This window comes from Girardinichthys multiradiatus, chromosome 21, assembly GCF_021462225.1.
Source record: "Girardinichthys multiradiatus isolate DD_20200921_A chromosome 21, DD_fGirMul_XY1, whole genome shotgun sequence".
In the NCBI taxonomy this organism is placed as follows: Eukaryota; Metazoa; Chordata; class Actinopteri; order Cyprinodontiformes; family Goodeidae; genus Girardinichthys; species Girardinichthys multiradiatus.
This window is the reverse complement of record NC_061813.1, coordinates 21,059,863-21,078,090: the sequence shown is the minus strand read 5'-3', so window position 1 is coordinate 21,078,090 and position 18,228 is coordinate 21,059,863. Positions and strand designations below refer to the sequence as shown.

The window sequence follows — 18,228 nt, the reverse complement described above, 5'->3', positions numbered from 1 at the left end:
AGACTTTAATCTGTTCGTTGTTTTTCTTGACCTTTTAGGAGGCTCTTATTGATTGTTCTTCATTGCACAACCAATGAGAATAAGTTTTCATCGGCAGGATTTTAATAGGTTTTTCCTGGTTCTTCTTCTTTATGGTTTTTGGCAGTGGTTTATAGTAGTGTCACCACTCCTCAGCTTATAGAAAACACCAACAAAACCTTTACCCTCTTTTCTACTTTGGTTGCATGTTCCACTTTTGTTTAGCTTTCTCGGTTGATAAAGAATGTGATTGGATATAAAACAGGGAGGACAGTGTTACCTTAATTAGATTGATGGGTGGGAGTCCTTTGGTTTCCACACTGATTTTCTGTTTTTTTTGCGACAACCACTTGTGTTTTGTCTTTCTTGTAAATGAGGCCAAGGTGTTCTAGCCTTTTTCCAACTCACAGACCGGGTAAAATGAAGTGGGAGAGTGGTAGCAGTGCCTCCCCCTACACTATGTGAAGCCAATGTCACAGATATTGTGATATTGTGATGTGAAGCCATACAAGACCAGAAGAGTGCGATTAAAAGTTTTTGTGATTTTGAAACTGTTACTTGTTAAAACGTTGGTATACTGGTAACCAAATCATGCCTACCCAAATAAATAATGCAACTAAAGAAACTTTTATCTTGGAGCTGTTATGTCTTTCAGGGTCAATGATCTCTACATCATAGAATCTATGGACATTTGTACAGTTTACTAATTATTTAATATTTCTTCACCTGCATTCTACTGAGTTTAAAATACTATCACAGAGCCAGAAATCCCAAGGTTATAGCCGTTTGTCTCTTCTGCAAATTCATTGGCATAATGCTGCTGGACATTCAGGTTTTGTCAATCCTTAATGTGAGCAACAGGCATGGAGTACAAAGGCCTTTATTACATACAGATGAAATCACCTACAGGCTATTGAGAAGAATGCAGCTCAGTAGAACAGGGGTTAAAGTAATGACTGTTATTGAGGAATCAGAATTCCTAAGCCCCATTTTGGCAAATTACTATGAAATAGCTAGTAGGAATGAAATCCAGTTGTTTCCTCCAGTCCCAATAAAAGTCACAGTGTTACACTTTTTTGTGCTATGTTTTGAATATGATTAAGCAGTTAAGTAGAATAATGGTCTGAATCCTGTTTCCTCCATCTGTGCCTTTTACTTAAATCATTCTCAGGTTTTCTCTTCAGAAATACATTTAGAGTGTTATTTTATGATAATTGGTGCCTTCTTTTTTGCTTTTGTTTTTTCTTCATGGCATTACAGAAATATCAGAATCAGAATCAGCTTTATTGCCAAGTTCGTACATACAAACAAGGAATTTGCCTCCGGTACACTTTGCTCTTTTGTTCTGTTTTTGCATTACAAAATATACAAACTTACAATTTACAATGAACAATATACAATGTACAATGCAATATTCTGCATTACAGAATATACAAATTTACAATTTACAATGCACAATATACACATATCTAATAAAAAAGGTGCATTTGCAACATCTGTATGCTGTTGTTCTGTACTCTATTGAATGTTCATCAGGGAAACAGCCTGGGGGAAGAAACTGTCTCTGTGGCGGCTGGTTTTAGTAAACAGTGCTCTGTAGCGGCGGCCTGAAGGTAAAACTCTAAACAGTTTATGTGCAGGGTGTGTGGGGTCGGCAGAGATTTTAGCAGCTCTTTTCTTGACCCTAGACCTGTATAAGTCCTGGATGGAGGGAAGGTCAGCTCTGATTATTCTCTCTGCAGTCCTGATTATTTGTTGCAGTCTGGACCTGTCCTGTTTTGTGGATGAGCCAAACCACACTGAGATGGATGAAGACAGGACAGACTGAATGATAGCAGTGTAGAAGATGACCAGCAGCTCCTGTGGAAGGTTGAACTTCTTGAGTTGCCTCAGGAAGTACAGTCTCTGCTGGGCCTTCTTTTGAACAGTGTCTATGTGTGAAGACCATCTCAGGTCCTCAGAGATGGTGGTTCCTAAGAACCTGAAGTTGTCCACGGCCGATACAGTGTTGTTGAGGATGGTGAGGGGGGTGTATGGGGGTGGTGTTCTCTGAAAGTCCACCACCATTTCCACAGTCTTGAGTGGGTTCAGTTCAAGGTAGTTCTGACCGCACCAGGGTACCAGCCGATCCACCTGCTGTCTGTATGCAGACTCATCACCGTCCTGGATCAGTCCAATGACAGTGGTGTCATCTGCAAACTTATGGAGTTTCACAGACGAGTCTGATGAGGTGCAGTCATTTGTGTACAGAGAGAAGAGGAGTGGGGATAGAACACACCCCTGTGGGGCACCAGTACCGTATTTTCCGCACTATAAGGCGCACTTAAAAACCTTTAATTTTTTCAAAAAATGACAGTGCGCCTTGTAATCCGTAGCGCCTTATATATGGATCAATTGGTTAATTGGTTGATCCATACTGGTTGTACACGGCGCTCTGTCAAATGTTTCAGTACGACTGGTAAACTACAAAGCCGCACCGCTTGCAGCATTACGGCTACCGTAGTCAGGGGCGTCGCCGAAGTAATAGCGGTAAACACCTGTACTGTGCTTACTCCTAGTCCAACATCACTTGTGTGTGTATAACGTTTGAATGTACTGTTGCAGGAATTGCCTGAACTATATGTGATTAGAAGCTCAGTGTGTGGGGTGTATGTTTCGTGTGTGTGTATGGAAGATGTTGACATTACTCCTCCGGACAGAGGTGGCGCTGTGTGCTGCCGTAGCTGAGAATCAAGAGTGAAGGAGTGACGTCGGTATTATTGTGTGTGTGGGGTGGGTAGAGACGGCGACCGGAGCAGCGGTGTATGAGTCTGTAAGCCCTGTGTTTTTACGTGCTGCAAAGTCATTAAAAAGAACCCCGAATCTCATCAACAACTCAGTGTTTTGATGTTGTTTCTTCATGCTCAACTCAGCAACGTATGAGTGAGGGAGTTAACCCCTAGGAAACTAGTAACTTCGGCCCTGGAGAAAGCGTCTCCCCTGTGTCATCAGACTACGGTCAGGGGACAGAAACAGGAAAGGTTAACAGTACTAACGTTTGATTTAGTGCATCAAACTGTTTCTTTTACGTGTTTACTGAATCAGGGAAAAGTTCCCTTTCACGTTTTAACTAACGTTTGATTTCAACTTCAACTTCATAGACTCCAATGCATTCCTAACGTGCGGTTGGCTCTATTCAATAGAATTCTATGTAGAGGAGACCTTACCATGAGAGTGAATGGAGTTATCAGAACGCTGGTTTGTAGTGTATTAATAAAGTTTGACTGACTGACTTATCGGACTGTTTTGTTGACATTCTCTTTAGCACAGCTCCATCTAGTGGATGCATAACGCAACCCCAGTCAAACGTTTGACTGCAGTAGCTTCTATTCTATGCACCTCATAATCCGGTGCGCCCTATATATGAAAAAAGTTCTAAAATAGGCCATTCATTGAAGGTGCACCTTATAATCCGGTGCGCCTTATAGTGCGGAAAATACGGTACTTATTGATCTGGATCGGGAGAAGATGCTCCGCAGTCTCACCTGCTGCTGTCGGTCTGTCAGGAAGCTGTTGATCCACTGACAGGTGGAGGCTGGGACGTTGAGTTGTGTGAGCTTCTGGTGGAGGATGTCTGGTATGATAGTGTTGAAGGCCGAGCTGAAGTCTACAAACAGGATCCTGGCGTACGTCCCTGGACGGTCGAGGTGTTGCAAGATGAAGTGTAGACCTAAGTTAACAGCATCATCTGCCAACCTGTTTGCTCGGTAAGCAAATTGCAGGGGGTCCAGCAGGGGGCCTGTGATGTCTTTCAGGTGCTTCAACACCAGCCGCTCAAAGGACTTCATGATCACAGACGTCAGGGCTACAGGCCTGTAGTCATTTAATCCTACGATGGTGGGTTTCTTGGGAACCGGGATGATGGTGGATCGTTTGAGGCATGTCTGCAAACTTTTCAGTGGATCTCAATCACACATACACAAGCACTAATGCAGTTCTAAGCATTGGAGGGCAACCACCACCACACTGCTAGGGCCTGATCTTCAAAGATTCCAAATAAGGAGTGCTAAACTGCTTGCTCGATTTGTGGGCAATCTACAACATTCAACATGAATGTGCTTCATGTGGAGTCTGTGAAGGAGCCTGGAGGGAGAAAAATAAAAAAAAATCTCTTGTGCACAAGATAGGAGTGCCCAGGACAGTTATTTTTTATTAGTTTTTCCTTCAGTGTCCATTTTTCTGGTCACTGTTGGATGTTGATGTTCAGATTTGTTGATTTATAAACATGGCGCAATATTTAGATTCAGTCATGGTATTTTTGGTTTTGGTTTAATTGCATAAAGATTGTCGACAGTCCTGCTGCAAACATGCAGCAGACAACTTGAATCTGCAGCACCTTTTTTGAGCTGTATAGAAGCGCTGCTCTGGAGCATCCAGACATTGTCTGGAACCCTAGTTGTTTTATACACAAATGACTGCCAGAGCCATCAGAGTGGACACCATATTATTAAATTTGCTGATGATTCTGTCATTGTGTCACTTCTTAGCAGAGAAATCTATGAGCATGGCTTGGTTGTCAATGACTTTTTAAACTGGTATGAATCCTTTTTAAATATTAATGTCAATAAAACAAAATAAATGTGCATAGACTTTGGGAAAATCCCCACACTAATCTATGTCATATGCCTCCTTGTCAGAATGACCGCAGACATGGTTGCATGCCATTTTGCACCTGCCACTCAAACGTGCTAAATATAGACAAAAACTACACCCCCAAGCATGACAGTTGCTGAAAACGCTTGCATTTATTGCAAACGCATAGCCTCTACCTAGGGTTCACTGTTCTGCAGACATGCATACTGCTCACAATGTTTTATCTCTTAGGGACAACAACGATACAATGATTGAATTGATATTCTGGTAAAAAATCACTTCTTTTAGTTTTTTTTCCCTCTGCTGAGTAGACAGTGGGTAAATGAGTGCATTATTATATATTATTATTTAAAAGGCTGTAGAGACAACTGTATGTCACTGGTCAAGCGTAGTTGTTCGGCTTAGCTAAAAGCAGTATGAATAGGAGTCTGTTTCCATCCACAAGGACCAAGCGGCTTGCATAAAGGGGCATGAAGAGGTATTTCAAGCCCATAAGGCAAAATGCTAACAAAACTGTTAAGAGTAGAAGTTCTTGGTTGCTTGCATCTCCTATGAGATTGGGTCTCTCTAGATGAACCAACATATTGAAAGTGCTGCTGCTAGTATAAGCAATTCTAGCTGCACAGTTCTTGTATTTGGTTGCAGTCATATTCTTCCAAAAAAATTTCAAAATGCTTCCACACATTTGATTAAAACAATGCTGCTACTGTTGGCACTGATTCTAACTCTCCGCCTCCTTTGTCGTTATTGTTTGCCATATTCACATTTGACCTGATTGCTGCACTTTACCTTTTACTGGCACAGTATTTTTATTTTGTGCATGTGCTGACCAGACCATACTTACATTACCCAAACTAAATCTATTGCCTTCATTTGTGAAACAGGGCTTACTGTTTCATTTCTTTGCCTTAGTGTTTTTACAGGGATTGACTAACTACCAAAAGGTTTACTAACAATACGCCTACAGGCTGTTATCCTTTGAACCAGTTAGTTGTAAGGAAAATAGCCACATGTTTGTTGAAATTTGCAATAGTCTTATTTGCTTAACATAATGCAAAAACCATACAATTCATCCAATCTCATTTTTTTTAGAAATGTTAGAAATAATTAAAACTGCAAAAAACCTTTGATTTCATTTTGGTTTTTGCTTTAGTCTAAAACCTAATTTTGTGGTACCGTGAATGTGTGTGTGTGAAAAACATTATGTAGATATTTTGCAGAAACACAATTATCTCTAACGCATAAAAATGTAGATTCATGAATGAAAAAGCCATTTATTTTCTTTTTTTTTAACCATATCGTGTCTGGCAGAGAAGCACTCAGAATTGTTGTCTGAGGGCCATGAAAGAGCCCAACAGATTTACTTTCACAAGTGGAGCATTAAAGCTTTAAAGCTCTGCTTGATATTCATAGAACGAAACTTTATTAGAAACTGCTTTGAGATTATTTAAATTGTTACGGACATGGAGACAGAAATGGAAAGGAAAAAAAAGAAGCACGATAGAGAGAAAGGGGGTCAAAAGGGGAGAGAAGGAGAATAGAATGGAGGAAAGAAAGAAGGATGAAGAGAATACAAGATAACACCCTGCTTGCTTCTACACCTGCAGAAACTTTCGTATTACCAGCCTTTTTACTGAAAGGTGCACGGTACTTATGAATGCAAGATGTATTTAGTGGTAAATGCAGCTCAATATAGAACATTTGTGTATCTGTTAACACCTGAATCTAAACACCTGTGGGTCTGAGTGTGAGCGCGCATGTGCATACAAGGTTTCTCCATAAAAATAAGCAATACTGAGTGTGAGGAGCCACAGACCCGCCCCCTGGGCCCGGGACAGATACGGAGGAGATCCAAGCCACAGACATCCAAAGGCCCCCCAGAGCACAGGAACCCCAGGAGAACCACCACCGGGACTACCGTAACCCCCCCAGAGATGGGCAGAGGAGAATCACAGGGGAACCACCCAGCAACCACAGTGCAAGCCTCAGGGAGCTGCAGCAACGAGCCCAAAGGCCCCACCGGCAGCCGTCTACGCCCGAGCAGATCCAGCCATGGACCCAGAGACCCAAGACCCCGGGACATATCACTCCCCAAGCAGAGGCCCGACCGAGCCCAGGGGTCTAGGCCCCAGCTAGCAGCCACCAGGAGTGAGCCAGCACACACCAAAGCACCCAGGCCCAGATACCGAGAACCACAAGTACACCGGTGGGCAGAGATACCAACCACCGGCAGGTAGTGTGGCGGGGAGGGAATAGGCCCCGCATTCGATGGCGGCCTAAACTGATCCAGGAGAGGGAGCAGCCAAAGACCCAACCTGACACAAAAAACAGGCACACACAATCACACATTCCCACCCTCATGCGTACACATAAAAACACTCACACCCACGCACCCAACGTAAAGACAAACAACAATGGACGTCGTACTCTCACTCACACATACATACTCTATACTCCCAGGTCCAGGTGCCGATACCCCATAGCGACAACTAGCCCCTGGACCCAGGAGGTGGTCCCCTTCCCTGCGGGGGTGGAGACAGGCAGACTGTCACAGCACCTCAACCTGGTTTGGGCTAGCCCGGGCTCGTGCTTGAACCTGAGCGACGCCAGCCGGGCCCTGACCCCTCGCCCTGACCCCAGTCCCCAACCACCCCCATCCTTATCCGGGGATGGGGCCATGTACAAAAGAGGGGCCCACATGGTCCAAACAAGCCGGCCAACCACAGCAACCACGGAATAAAATAGTCCCAACCCCCAATGAGTTCCGATTCCAACCCCATGACCCCCCACCCCCAATGAACCCGACATGAATCTCCCCACCGGGTCACCCCCAACCTGGACTCAGATATCGAACACATGCCCCCGAACCCAAACGCCATGAATCACCCCCCCAACAGCACATGGGCACACTCCCACAGGAGATCTTCATCCCTGAAAGGCAGACGAAGCAACAGCCACACAGCACAAGTTCCACACAAAGCCCCGCTCCAAGCACCCCCACCGCGTCACACCCCCACAACACAGCGTGCCGTAACAGCAAGGCAAAGGCCCCCACGCAATGCTGTCCCAGCCCCCGCCCACAGGCGCAACAGGGCAGACACCGTCAAGCACCAAGCTCACAACGGAGGCCCCGACCCCACACCAAGACGGGACAAACTCACCTGGCAAGAGGTCCCGAGCCAGCGGCTAGCACTCGAGAATGGCATCCCCCACCCTGCCCCCGCAACCACACAGACACACCACATCACTGCCACTGAAACGTTAACCCAGGTAGCCATTTATTTTCTAATCTGTGACCATCAAGTGATAAATAAACCATCTTTCCCTGTAATGTGCATTTCAAGGATTGTTTCTTCCCTCTGCTTCTCTTAGGAGTCTCACTGAAAAAATGCTGAGAGAAAAGTAAGACTGTCTCTCGACTTGATAGGAAATATCTGTGACATGTAATTTGCATAATTAAAGAAGATAAAAGTCCGTGAATTCACTCGACTCAATACTTTGAAATCTGTGAATATGAGTAGTGTCTCGCATCTGCAGCGGCTCTGTTAACGTCTATTCAAACAGCACTGTGATGAATGGTATCGTAGTAGCATTAAAGGTGACATGAATCAATACCTCTTAGTCTCTTTCCTCAGACATCTCAGGAACATATATATATGTATATATATATATATATATATATATATATATATATATTTCCAATCTTTCCCTTCTACTTTATTTTCCAGTTTTTCAAGGCTACATGCATTTTATGACTTGAAATACCAAGTGCTGGAATCTCAAAGTGGATTCTGTTAGAAAACACAATGGTTCCTAAACATTTTTGGAACCCCACCCCAATCATTCTTTAGCATCCACCACGGATACGAATGTACACATCCAGACCAATTACAAACTCTCGGACAGTGTTCTCAAGAACAGCTATTCACCTGAATTCTTCCCTGTCTACAAACATGTAACTAGAGATACAATGTTTATTGAACTTGAGATTGTATCCTTTAATATATTTTAACAGTGTGGCATGGAGGTGATCAGCCTGTGGCACTGCTGAGGTGTAATAGAAGCCCAGGTTGCTTTGAAAGCAGTCATCAGGTCACCTCATTGTTAGGTCTAGTGTCTCTCATCTTCCTCTATTAACAATAGATTCTCTACGGGTTGTGGCCATTCGCATTCCTATTTTTGTAACACTCTGTGCGCAGTGGTGTCAAGTGGTGACTTTTGATTCCAACTAGTAGCACTTTATTTACTGATGTTTTTGTATCAGTTTTTAACTTGGAGACATATTTGTTCTAATTCCTGGGAAATTGTATCTGGAATGAAAGGTGCTTCAGGTCATGGTGACCTCTGGCTGCAGAAAAAGGACAGGAACTCGTGTAGGTTATAATGGCGCCATAAACACAGACCATTCATAGTATGTAAAATGAGACACAACACAGTCACATGTAAATCCAAAGTAAAGGCAGTGCACTCAAGCTGACATTAATATTGTCAAATCTCAAACTATATTTATTTAAATTGAAATAAACCTTGTACCTGCTCCACCTGTGCACCTGGCTTTATAAGCAACATGCTGACAGACAAACAGCACCAAATTATTGAAAGCCATCGTGTGAGTAAATGTCCTGCGATCCTTCCTTGTCTGCCTGATCCTGATTTTGCACCTAAGATTTCTCTGCTGTGCCTTGCCCTCGTCGGATATTTCACTGGCTTCTGCCTTCTGGACATCGAACTTGTTTCTGCCTCCTGACTACCGCCCTCTGCCTAACCCTCGGATCCGCCTGCCTGAATCTGCCTCCCCGTGCATGACATTGTTTCTGTGCCTTGACCACCGATTCAAGCCTCTCCCTTGGATCCTGTCGCCTGAATCGGTCTTCCCAGCTCAGACCCAGTTCCCGTCCCTTGACCACCGCACTCTGCCTGTCCACTGGGGTTGCAAACCTGAGAGCCCATGTGATGTTATCCTGCTGTCACCTAACAACTACGCTGAGGAGCCGAAATTCACCTTCCGTATTCTCCCACGGGTTCTGAAAAGGTTAGTGGCTTTATTTCTGAGCTTATTGTTAATCTCAGTCATCTGCTTAGCCACTAACCTGTCTGTCTGCCCGCAGAGGTTCCTGAGCCTGCCGCTGGTGGTTCCCAGCCGAATGCCACCCAGAGCTTTTAATAAATCTGTTGAATCTTATCTGTTGCGTCCGGCTGAAATACGGGGTCCTCAGAACTACCTGTTACAAGGGACTCTTTAATTGTGTGACGGAATCTTAAAAAAAAGAAAATCGCCTTGTGTGTGTTTGTTTTTTTTTTTTAGTTATTAATTTATATTTTGTTGCATGACATAAGTATTTCATACATCAGAAAAACAAAATTTAATATTTGGTACAGAGACCTTTGTTCGCAATTACAGATATCAGACATTTCCTGTAGTTCTTTACGAGGTTTGCACACACTGCAGCAGGGATTTTGGACCACCCCTCCAGATCCTTGAGGTTTCAGGGCCGTCGCTGGGCAATACAGACTTTTCAGCTCCCTCCAAAGATTTTCGATTGGGTTCAGGTCTGGAGACTGGGTAGGCCACTCCAGGACCTTGAGATGCTTCTTACAGAGCCACTCCTCAGTTACCCTGGCTGTGTGCTGCAGGTCGTTGTCATGCTGGAAGACCCAGCCGCGACCCATCTTCAATACCCTTACTGAGGGAAGGAGGTTGTTGGCTAAGATCTCCTGATACATGGCCCCATCCATCCTCCTCTCAATAAGGTGCAGTTGTCCTATCCCCTTTGCAGAAAGGCATCCCCAAAGAATGATGTTTCCACCTCCATGCTTCATGGTAGGGATGGTGTTCTTGGCGTTGTAGTCATCCTTCTTCCTCCTTCAAACATGGCAAGTGGAGTTTAGATCAAAAAGCTCTATGTTTCTCTCATCAGACAACATGACCTTCTCTCATTCCTCCTCTGGATAATCCAGATGCTCAATGGCAAACTTCAGACGGGCCTGGACATGTGCTGGCTTGAGCAGGGGGACTTTGCATGTGTTGCAAGATTATAATCCATGGTGGCGTAGTGTTATTAATGGTCTTCTTTGAGAATGCTGTCCCAGCTCTCTTCAGGTCATTGACTAGGTACTGCTGTTCTTGGCTGATCCCTCACCTTCCTCTTGATCATTGATGCTCCACAAGGTGAGATCTTGCATGGAGCCCCAGACTGAGGGAGATTGACCGTCATCTTAAACTTCTTCCAATTTCTTATGATTGCGCCAATATTTGCTGCCTTCTCACCAAGCTGCTTGGCTATTTTCCTGTAGCCCATCCCAGCCTTGTGCAGGTCTACTATTTTATCCCAGATGTCCTTGTGGAAAGGTTGGAGTTTGTTTGAGTGTGTGGACAGGTGTCTTTTATACAGATAACGAGTTCAAACAGGTGCAGTTACTACAGGTAATGAGTGGAGAACAGAAGGGATTCTTAAAGATGCTAACAGACCTGTGAGAGCTGGAATTCTTCTGGTTGTTAGGTGATAAAATACTTATCTCATGCAATAAAATGCAAATTAATTACTTAAAAATCACACAATGTGATTTCCTGGATTTTTGTTTCAGATTCCATCACTCACAGTTAAAGATAATCTCATGATAAAAATTTAAGATGTCTACATGCTTTGCAAGTGGGAAAACCTGTGAAATTGGCAGTGTATCAAATACTTGTTCTCCCCAATCTATATGTTTGTGCCAATTTCTGTAATGCTTAAAACTAGTAAAACTGAGTAGGTCCACAGTAAAATGACCGACGCTTCATGCCATAAAAGATGCCATCAGTACTCTAATGAGCTTGTCACCATTACTAGCACATGTAAGATTATGTTTCCATGACAGGCTTCATCTTTATAGCAGGGCAAATGTGTTACATTGTCTCAGGCACCGTGGCACCAATATAATACAGTATAAAATTGAAAATAGAAGACTTGTATACAGCATGTTTAATAGAAAAATTGCAGAACAGAGGAGCTGTAGTGGGGGTATAGAAGTGTATATGTGTGAACCCGAGGCTATTGGAGGATTTGAAAAAGCATAATGTTATTTAGGTCGTCCTAGGGTGCTTTGACCTGAGACCCCTGTGGACTGTTAGATTAAGTGGTGCGTTTTGGCACCTTAAGCAATATTTGCAGTGTCAGACCCTGCCACTAAGAAAAATACTGCCAAAAAGGGCTTCAGGAAGGGTTTGTGGTGATATCATATATTTTGTCCATCGTACTTTTTCAAACTTGAGTTTTTTCGTTTCTATATTTCAAAAGTCTAAATTTACTTTTTACACCTTTATTTACATTCTTGATTAAAAGATAAAAACATTCCAAATCTATCCATTAATATGGAAAACATGTCAGAACAAGTATTACTGAAACTAATGAACAAGCTTAAGATGTTATGAAATGATTCCTACTATTTAAAAACCTGTTCATGACTTGTAATTAAGGTGGCTGATTTATGCAAGGGGAAAAAGTCAATTCAAGCTGTAGCTGCACTGAGAAACATTTCAAAACAAAATGAGTCAAGTGACATTTAGGATTATGGCCTGAATAGGCTATATGGGCCTATCATCAAGAAGCCAGCATCATCAGATTGAGCCTAGATAGGCTCGAACTGGGAAATTGGAAATTGAACTGTGGAGATTGACTCGTCCCTTTTGGAAGGAACCTCACTTCTGCAGCAGCATCGCTGTGACTGGCAACTTCTCATTTTCACATCTTCCTCCAAAGGCATTTGCCAGTGGCAGCATGTGACATTTTAATGTTTGTGTTTAATTTTTGTCTTACCTGTACAGAACAAATGATCTGAGATTCCAAATGGATAAGGGCATTTGCCAGACTGTAAGAGAGAAAGAGATTTAGGCATTTACTGAATTTATTTGTTTCGGAAATAAAATGTGAGAAAAAGTGTTATGTAGTGTAATTATGAGATGAATTTTGGTTTAAATTGTGAATTTTGGATACTGTAGCAATCCATTCTTAAGACATATAATGGTTTAACTTGCTCGAATCAGAGGAGGAAATGGAAAATAAAGTGGGCCACAAGTTCACAGTCAGCAAAATGAATCTCATGTACTTTAATAGTCCTTCAGTTTTGGCTCTTACACAAGTAAGGCTTAGTAGACTCCCATTGGTTCTCGTTTTAAGGAAAACACATGCATGTACATGATGCTGAAGGTCTGTTTGGTTTTAAACAAAAATTACTTTTTGCTACTGCTGTTTGTATTTGTAACATGTCATCCAGCTGCTGATACTGAGAGTACAAACTAATTTAACTTAGCTTTTCTATTGTGATATCTACAAAGATACATTCTACGGAAAATACTGTGACAATGTTCTCCCAGACTCATAAAGGGCCCAATTTAATTTTCCTCATTCCTGAACCAGCCTGGTTATAGTTCATTATAGCTCCTTAGAGTAAAGTCAAATCTACCAGTAAAAATTGAAAGAGAAAGTGTTTCTCTGAATGAGCTGGATCAGTACAATCAACCTTGTTAAATTTGAGAAAAATGAAAAAGATCACTTTCCAACAGTTGCAACCATTATTGCTATCAATATCATTGGATGGTAGTTTTTGTCCATGATTGTTTAGTGTTATGCTGTTTTCCAAATTGTTAAGGAATTGTTTTTGCTTTTCTATGTTACCAGAAAACACCAGAGCTGTGTTTGGAGAGTAGTCTCTCATTTGGCTTTTCTGCACTGTCCCTCTTCTAGCATTGTGTTTTTCTGCCTGCTCTCCTTTCTCATCCCAGTGTTATTGAGACGGTTAGGAGTGAGTTAGCATTGCAATCACACGTCTTGCAGCTGTGGAAGAGGTCAGCTTTACCCACTCTCTCCTCACTCATCCGTCTGCTTTCTTATTCAGATAACACTACTCCTTTTCTTCTATGTCACAGCACAGCCATGCTACCAAATGAAATGCCTTTAACTAACCCCATAAATGTGCTTCCTTTGGTGTGTCTTGTTGGTTCATAGTATTGCTGCTGTGAAATTCCAACAACCATCTGTATAAGTGAGACTTACTGGCAGCAAAAATAGGTGACCATTATCCAACTCTTTAGTTTGTATAACATACCCATTCAGCTTGCATTTGCTATTGTGCTACAAAAGAATTTCAACTATAATCAGCATATTAACTTGATTAATTTGTTGCTTCGCTCTAGAGGACCTTTTTTTAATTTCTGAAATGTTATTTATTACGAGAGACAAACTTTGGTTTGGTTGGGTAAATGGTGTGTTTTGTTTGTTGGTTGGTTAATTTGATTGGCTGAATGGTTAGTTTGGTTGGCTAAAGGTAGAATGGTTTTATTGGTCAGTTTGACTAATTGATTGTTTGGTTGATTGTTTGGTTTGTTTTACTGGCTTCATGGTTGGTTTTATTGGTGGAAGATGGGTTTGATTGGATGGCTGATTGGTTTTGTTGGTTAGTTGAATGGTTTGGTTGACAGGTTTGCTGGTTAGTAGAACGGTTTATTTGGTTGGTTGCTTGATTCCTTGGTTAGTAGGCAAATTGATTTATAGTGTAAAAGAAAAAAAATCAGCTCTTAGTAGGTTTAAATTTGCCCAGTGCAAAGGGTCTTTAAATCGCAGGCCCAGTTACCAGTTGAAATAGTAATCAGTGTAATGCTTTAGACAAAATGATTTAAATGCAGAACTAAGCAGCTTCTGCAGAACAGAGTAATGGGAACAATTGTTAAAAAACCTCTTATTTCAAAACTTAAGGTTTTGTGTAAGGCAGTATCCTCATGTTCTGATGGAAACTGTGACAAGTGATTATTCAAGTCCATAAAAATGAGGAAATCTGAACTGACAAAATCCCAATTCACCCTGAAAAAATTTTTACATTCTTGAGGAAGACTTAGAGAGTTCTGTGATTTCCAGGGATTAAAAGGGTTTGATTGTTGTTGAAATACACTGGTCTGATGTGGTCCGACACATTTGCTTAAACTTGTGTTTAGCTCCGGACAGCAGAGACACAGTGATTAGACGTGTTCAGTTCTCTATAGAGCAGAATAGACGCTTCTGCCTCCTGTATTGGGCAAGGTCTGTTGCTACACATTTTCAGAATATTAATTCCACCTTTAACTATGAATTATGACAGACTGAAGAAAAACAGGAAACAGGAGAGTATTTTTAAAGTAATGAGATCAATTTTAGTGCTTCTGAACTCTGGAAAGGCTATGAATACTTCTTCCATCACATTCAAATCAAGAAAAGAATCATGAGTCTAATCCCACTGGCTGCCTCTCAACAGAACTAGATTTAGAATTATTTCAGTGTTTCTTAAAGGTGTGTAGTAAAATCCTTTCAATTAATTTCCTTGTTTCCTTTTAGCATATAAATTCTCACGTTTAATTTCAAGTGGTGAATTTTGAAATTTAAAGCTGTCAAGGAAATTTGGACCCGGGACCCTGGGGAGTACATTACAAAGAACTGCACAGTTTTGCATCATATGATGATGACTTTATTTCATTCTCATCCTAGGCTCAAATGACTTTTGCATCCTTTGCTTTGATATCAACTGTTGTTCTCGCAGCTCAACAAAACAGTCCTGACACTGTGTTTGTTACTGTTTCAGAGAATCTTCACTCAACCCAAGTCTGTTTTCTTTTGTGGAACTCAACTCACTTTCTGGCAAGGTGGCTAATATTTGCTTCTCTGGCTGTTTTAGTAGCTCTCAGCTACCCTAAAGATCAGTCAGTAGCTCAGCCTGCCTCCTGCTTTGGTCCTTTGTGGCAGTTTGTTAGCCAGGCCTGCTGTTTAGCTTCAGATGCTGTGGGAGTCAGGGCAGAGTCCCATTAGCTGGAAGTCAGTTGTAATGTTGGTGGATTGGTCAATTGGAGTGGAAGACTGTGTTTGTAAAGCATTCCAGTTGTATATTTTTTATGAGCACTGATATGTATCACCTTTATTGCTTATAGAAGCTTATTATGAGCGTGTTTCTGTATGCCATGTATCCCTTCAATCTGTAACTTTTTTGGTTGCTTTCATTTTCTAACTTTGTCCTATGGTATATCCTCAACAGAGTACTTCATTATCTATTAAGGTTGTTAGCTCACATTTTTTGTATAGTTGATGCATATGGCCGTTGCTGCACAAATTGTATTGAAATGAGCTAAAATTGTCCCTCTTTCAGCCTTCTTCCTTTTCCCACTTTTTGGCCAAGGGCTATTCTTTCATTAGCACTATCTATGTGGCAGATCCTTGGCTGTCATACTGAGAGTCAGACTTTTACCATTAGCAGGCAGACTTAGTTTTGTGATTTATCTATCTGTTCATTAGAGCATCAACTCGTCATCAATATCTAACAGATATTTTTACTTGAGAACAAAACCAACTGTTTTTTGGTACTTTTTTTTTTAGAGTTGATGTTCTGGCCTACAGGAACAAAAGAACAAAAACAACAATCTCAGAGTATGAATGAAAATTTATTTGGATTCAAGACTTTGCTCCATGATTTTCTTTTATGCTGGTTGGCACTGACCCAGGTTCTACATTCCCAGCTTATCATCTAAGAGCAAATGTCTGATTCTAAAGGGAGCTAAATTACATCTGGCATCAGGGTAATTTAATAGGTAATGGAAAGCACTTGTTTTGCTGCCAAGAGAATCAAGTCAACATCCAGCAATGAAAGAGGGAAATGCCATGATGGGATCATGAAATATGGGATGTTAGTAATCCTCACAACACTTTAGAATTACAAAGTAGTCATGGATTTAAGCAGCCAGCCAAACAAGTGTATTATAGTCCTTTACATACAATGTAAAGAGCAGAACATATATTTTTATGACATATCAGTTCAGTTTGGGGTATATAATCTATTAGGTTCAATGCTCAAAAAGAACTGTGCTAAAGGTTTAAGGTTAAAGGTTCCAGTGCTATTATATAAAGGTTTACAGCTGGTTTGAAGTTGCTTGAGAATTTGTAACTTCTTCCACTTGGTTGTATTCGTTTTACAGTTTACTTGACCAAGCAGGTAGTTGTCATTTTAAGAAATAATAACAGAACAATTGTATATAAAATCATAAAGTAACAGGTGTAACTGAACTGTTTTTTGATTTGAAGCTTTTTTTATACATTTGTAGAATTTACAGGCATACACATGCTAATTTTGCCTACAAATGCTCATTAGCGTGTAGGTTGTTAACTATCCTGGGAACCTATTATTATATTTGGTTTGAGAAACATTTAAAACAAGAAAAATGATTTAGGTTTCAATGTTCATTGTATATGAGGGACATTTGGTTGTCTGAGTTTAAATGTTGAAAGTGGTTTCAGTTTAATTCAGTTCACTCAAGAGTGCCGATTCACAGAACATATAATCTCAAAGCACTTTACAAGAAAAATGGGTTCAACTCCAGAAATATATAATCAAATCAAATAATGACAATCTAAACACTTGGTAGATTCAAACTCAATTGGATACATAATAATACAGCTCAGCCAAGGCGATCAAGTCAAAGAATTTGCAGCAATCTCCTCTCTTCCGAATTATGGGAATTACCTTGCCTGATTTAAGGTGAAAACAACCCAGGAATGCCTTGGTGAGGTGCATCATTTGCTGCTTGTGAGTTCTTGCCATTATTACACATTGGATGTGTCACACTAAGGTGTAATCGGAAACAACAGATTTGTAGATTTTAGCCGTCTATAGTTTTCTTTAGCATTGGTGATCTTTAAAAAAAACAGAACAAAGGCAAAAAGAGCCCACCTTCATGAATGGTGGACTGTATCTAGAAGCCTGCTGTTTTAAGGTTACAAAAAATATTCTTATAACAGAGACAGAGGGGTCTAGCTGCAGATGTTGTGTCTAGAGGAGCTCCAGTGGTAGGTGGAAACAACTCTTCTATTAATTGGAATTCTGTGTGGGAGAATCCTTTTAAACCTCTTCTATTTAAACCCCTCTGGGCTTACCGATGCCATCTTTATTCATTAAAGCTCATGTCTGTGCATGGCTTCTATTTTATTTAAAGAAGGATTTGTCTTTGCAGTTTTATAATGGAACTGTTTTATGAAGGAGGCTGGGACCACCCTTTGCATCACTCAGACTAGTATTAAGTACTTTGAAAGTTTGGGAACATCAAGTACGCTTTGAAGTACAGTATGTCTGTCACTTTTGATGCACTACCATTCTGAGCAGGGCGAGTGTGTATTGGGATCAAAGGTCTGAATTTCAGTGTTCCACTGCTTTACAGGGGACATATCATGCAAAATCCACTTTTGTAGCCCCTAAATACATGTCATTGTGTACTTGGAGTCTGTAGGAGTGCAGAAAAGTTGAATTTAGTCTCTGCAGATACTGTGTAGATATCTTCATACTCTGTTTAGATCCTATTTTTCAATCCATTCAGTTTTCTCTATTCCGTATTAGGTTTTTTGAACTACTACGTGACAGTATTTGCTGGGAAACAGCTAAACAAGGTCACAGACTTCCAGCTAACCAATTTGACGAATCCGCCATTTTTATTTCTCACTGCAGTTTTGTAGTACATGCTTTAACGTTGGACGGCATCCGCCAAAGAATCCAAGAAGAAGAATGTAGTCCAAGTTCAATTATGCTGAGGCTGCA

The 18,228-nt window shown here is 41.2% G+C and overlaps 1 protein-coding gene across 6 annotated transcripts in view; it reads left to right on the top strand.

Annotated features, from left to right (window-relative positions):
• neto1l (neuropilin (NRP) and tolloid (TLL)-like 1, like) overlaps positions 1 to 18,228 on the top strand; it is a 139,402-nt gene that overhangs the window by 7,727 nt on the left and 113,447 nt on the right. The gene's annotated exons all lie outside the window — the stretch shown is intronic.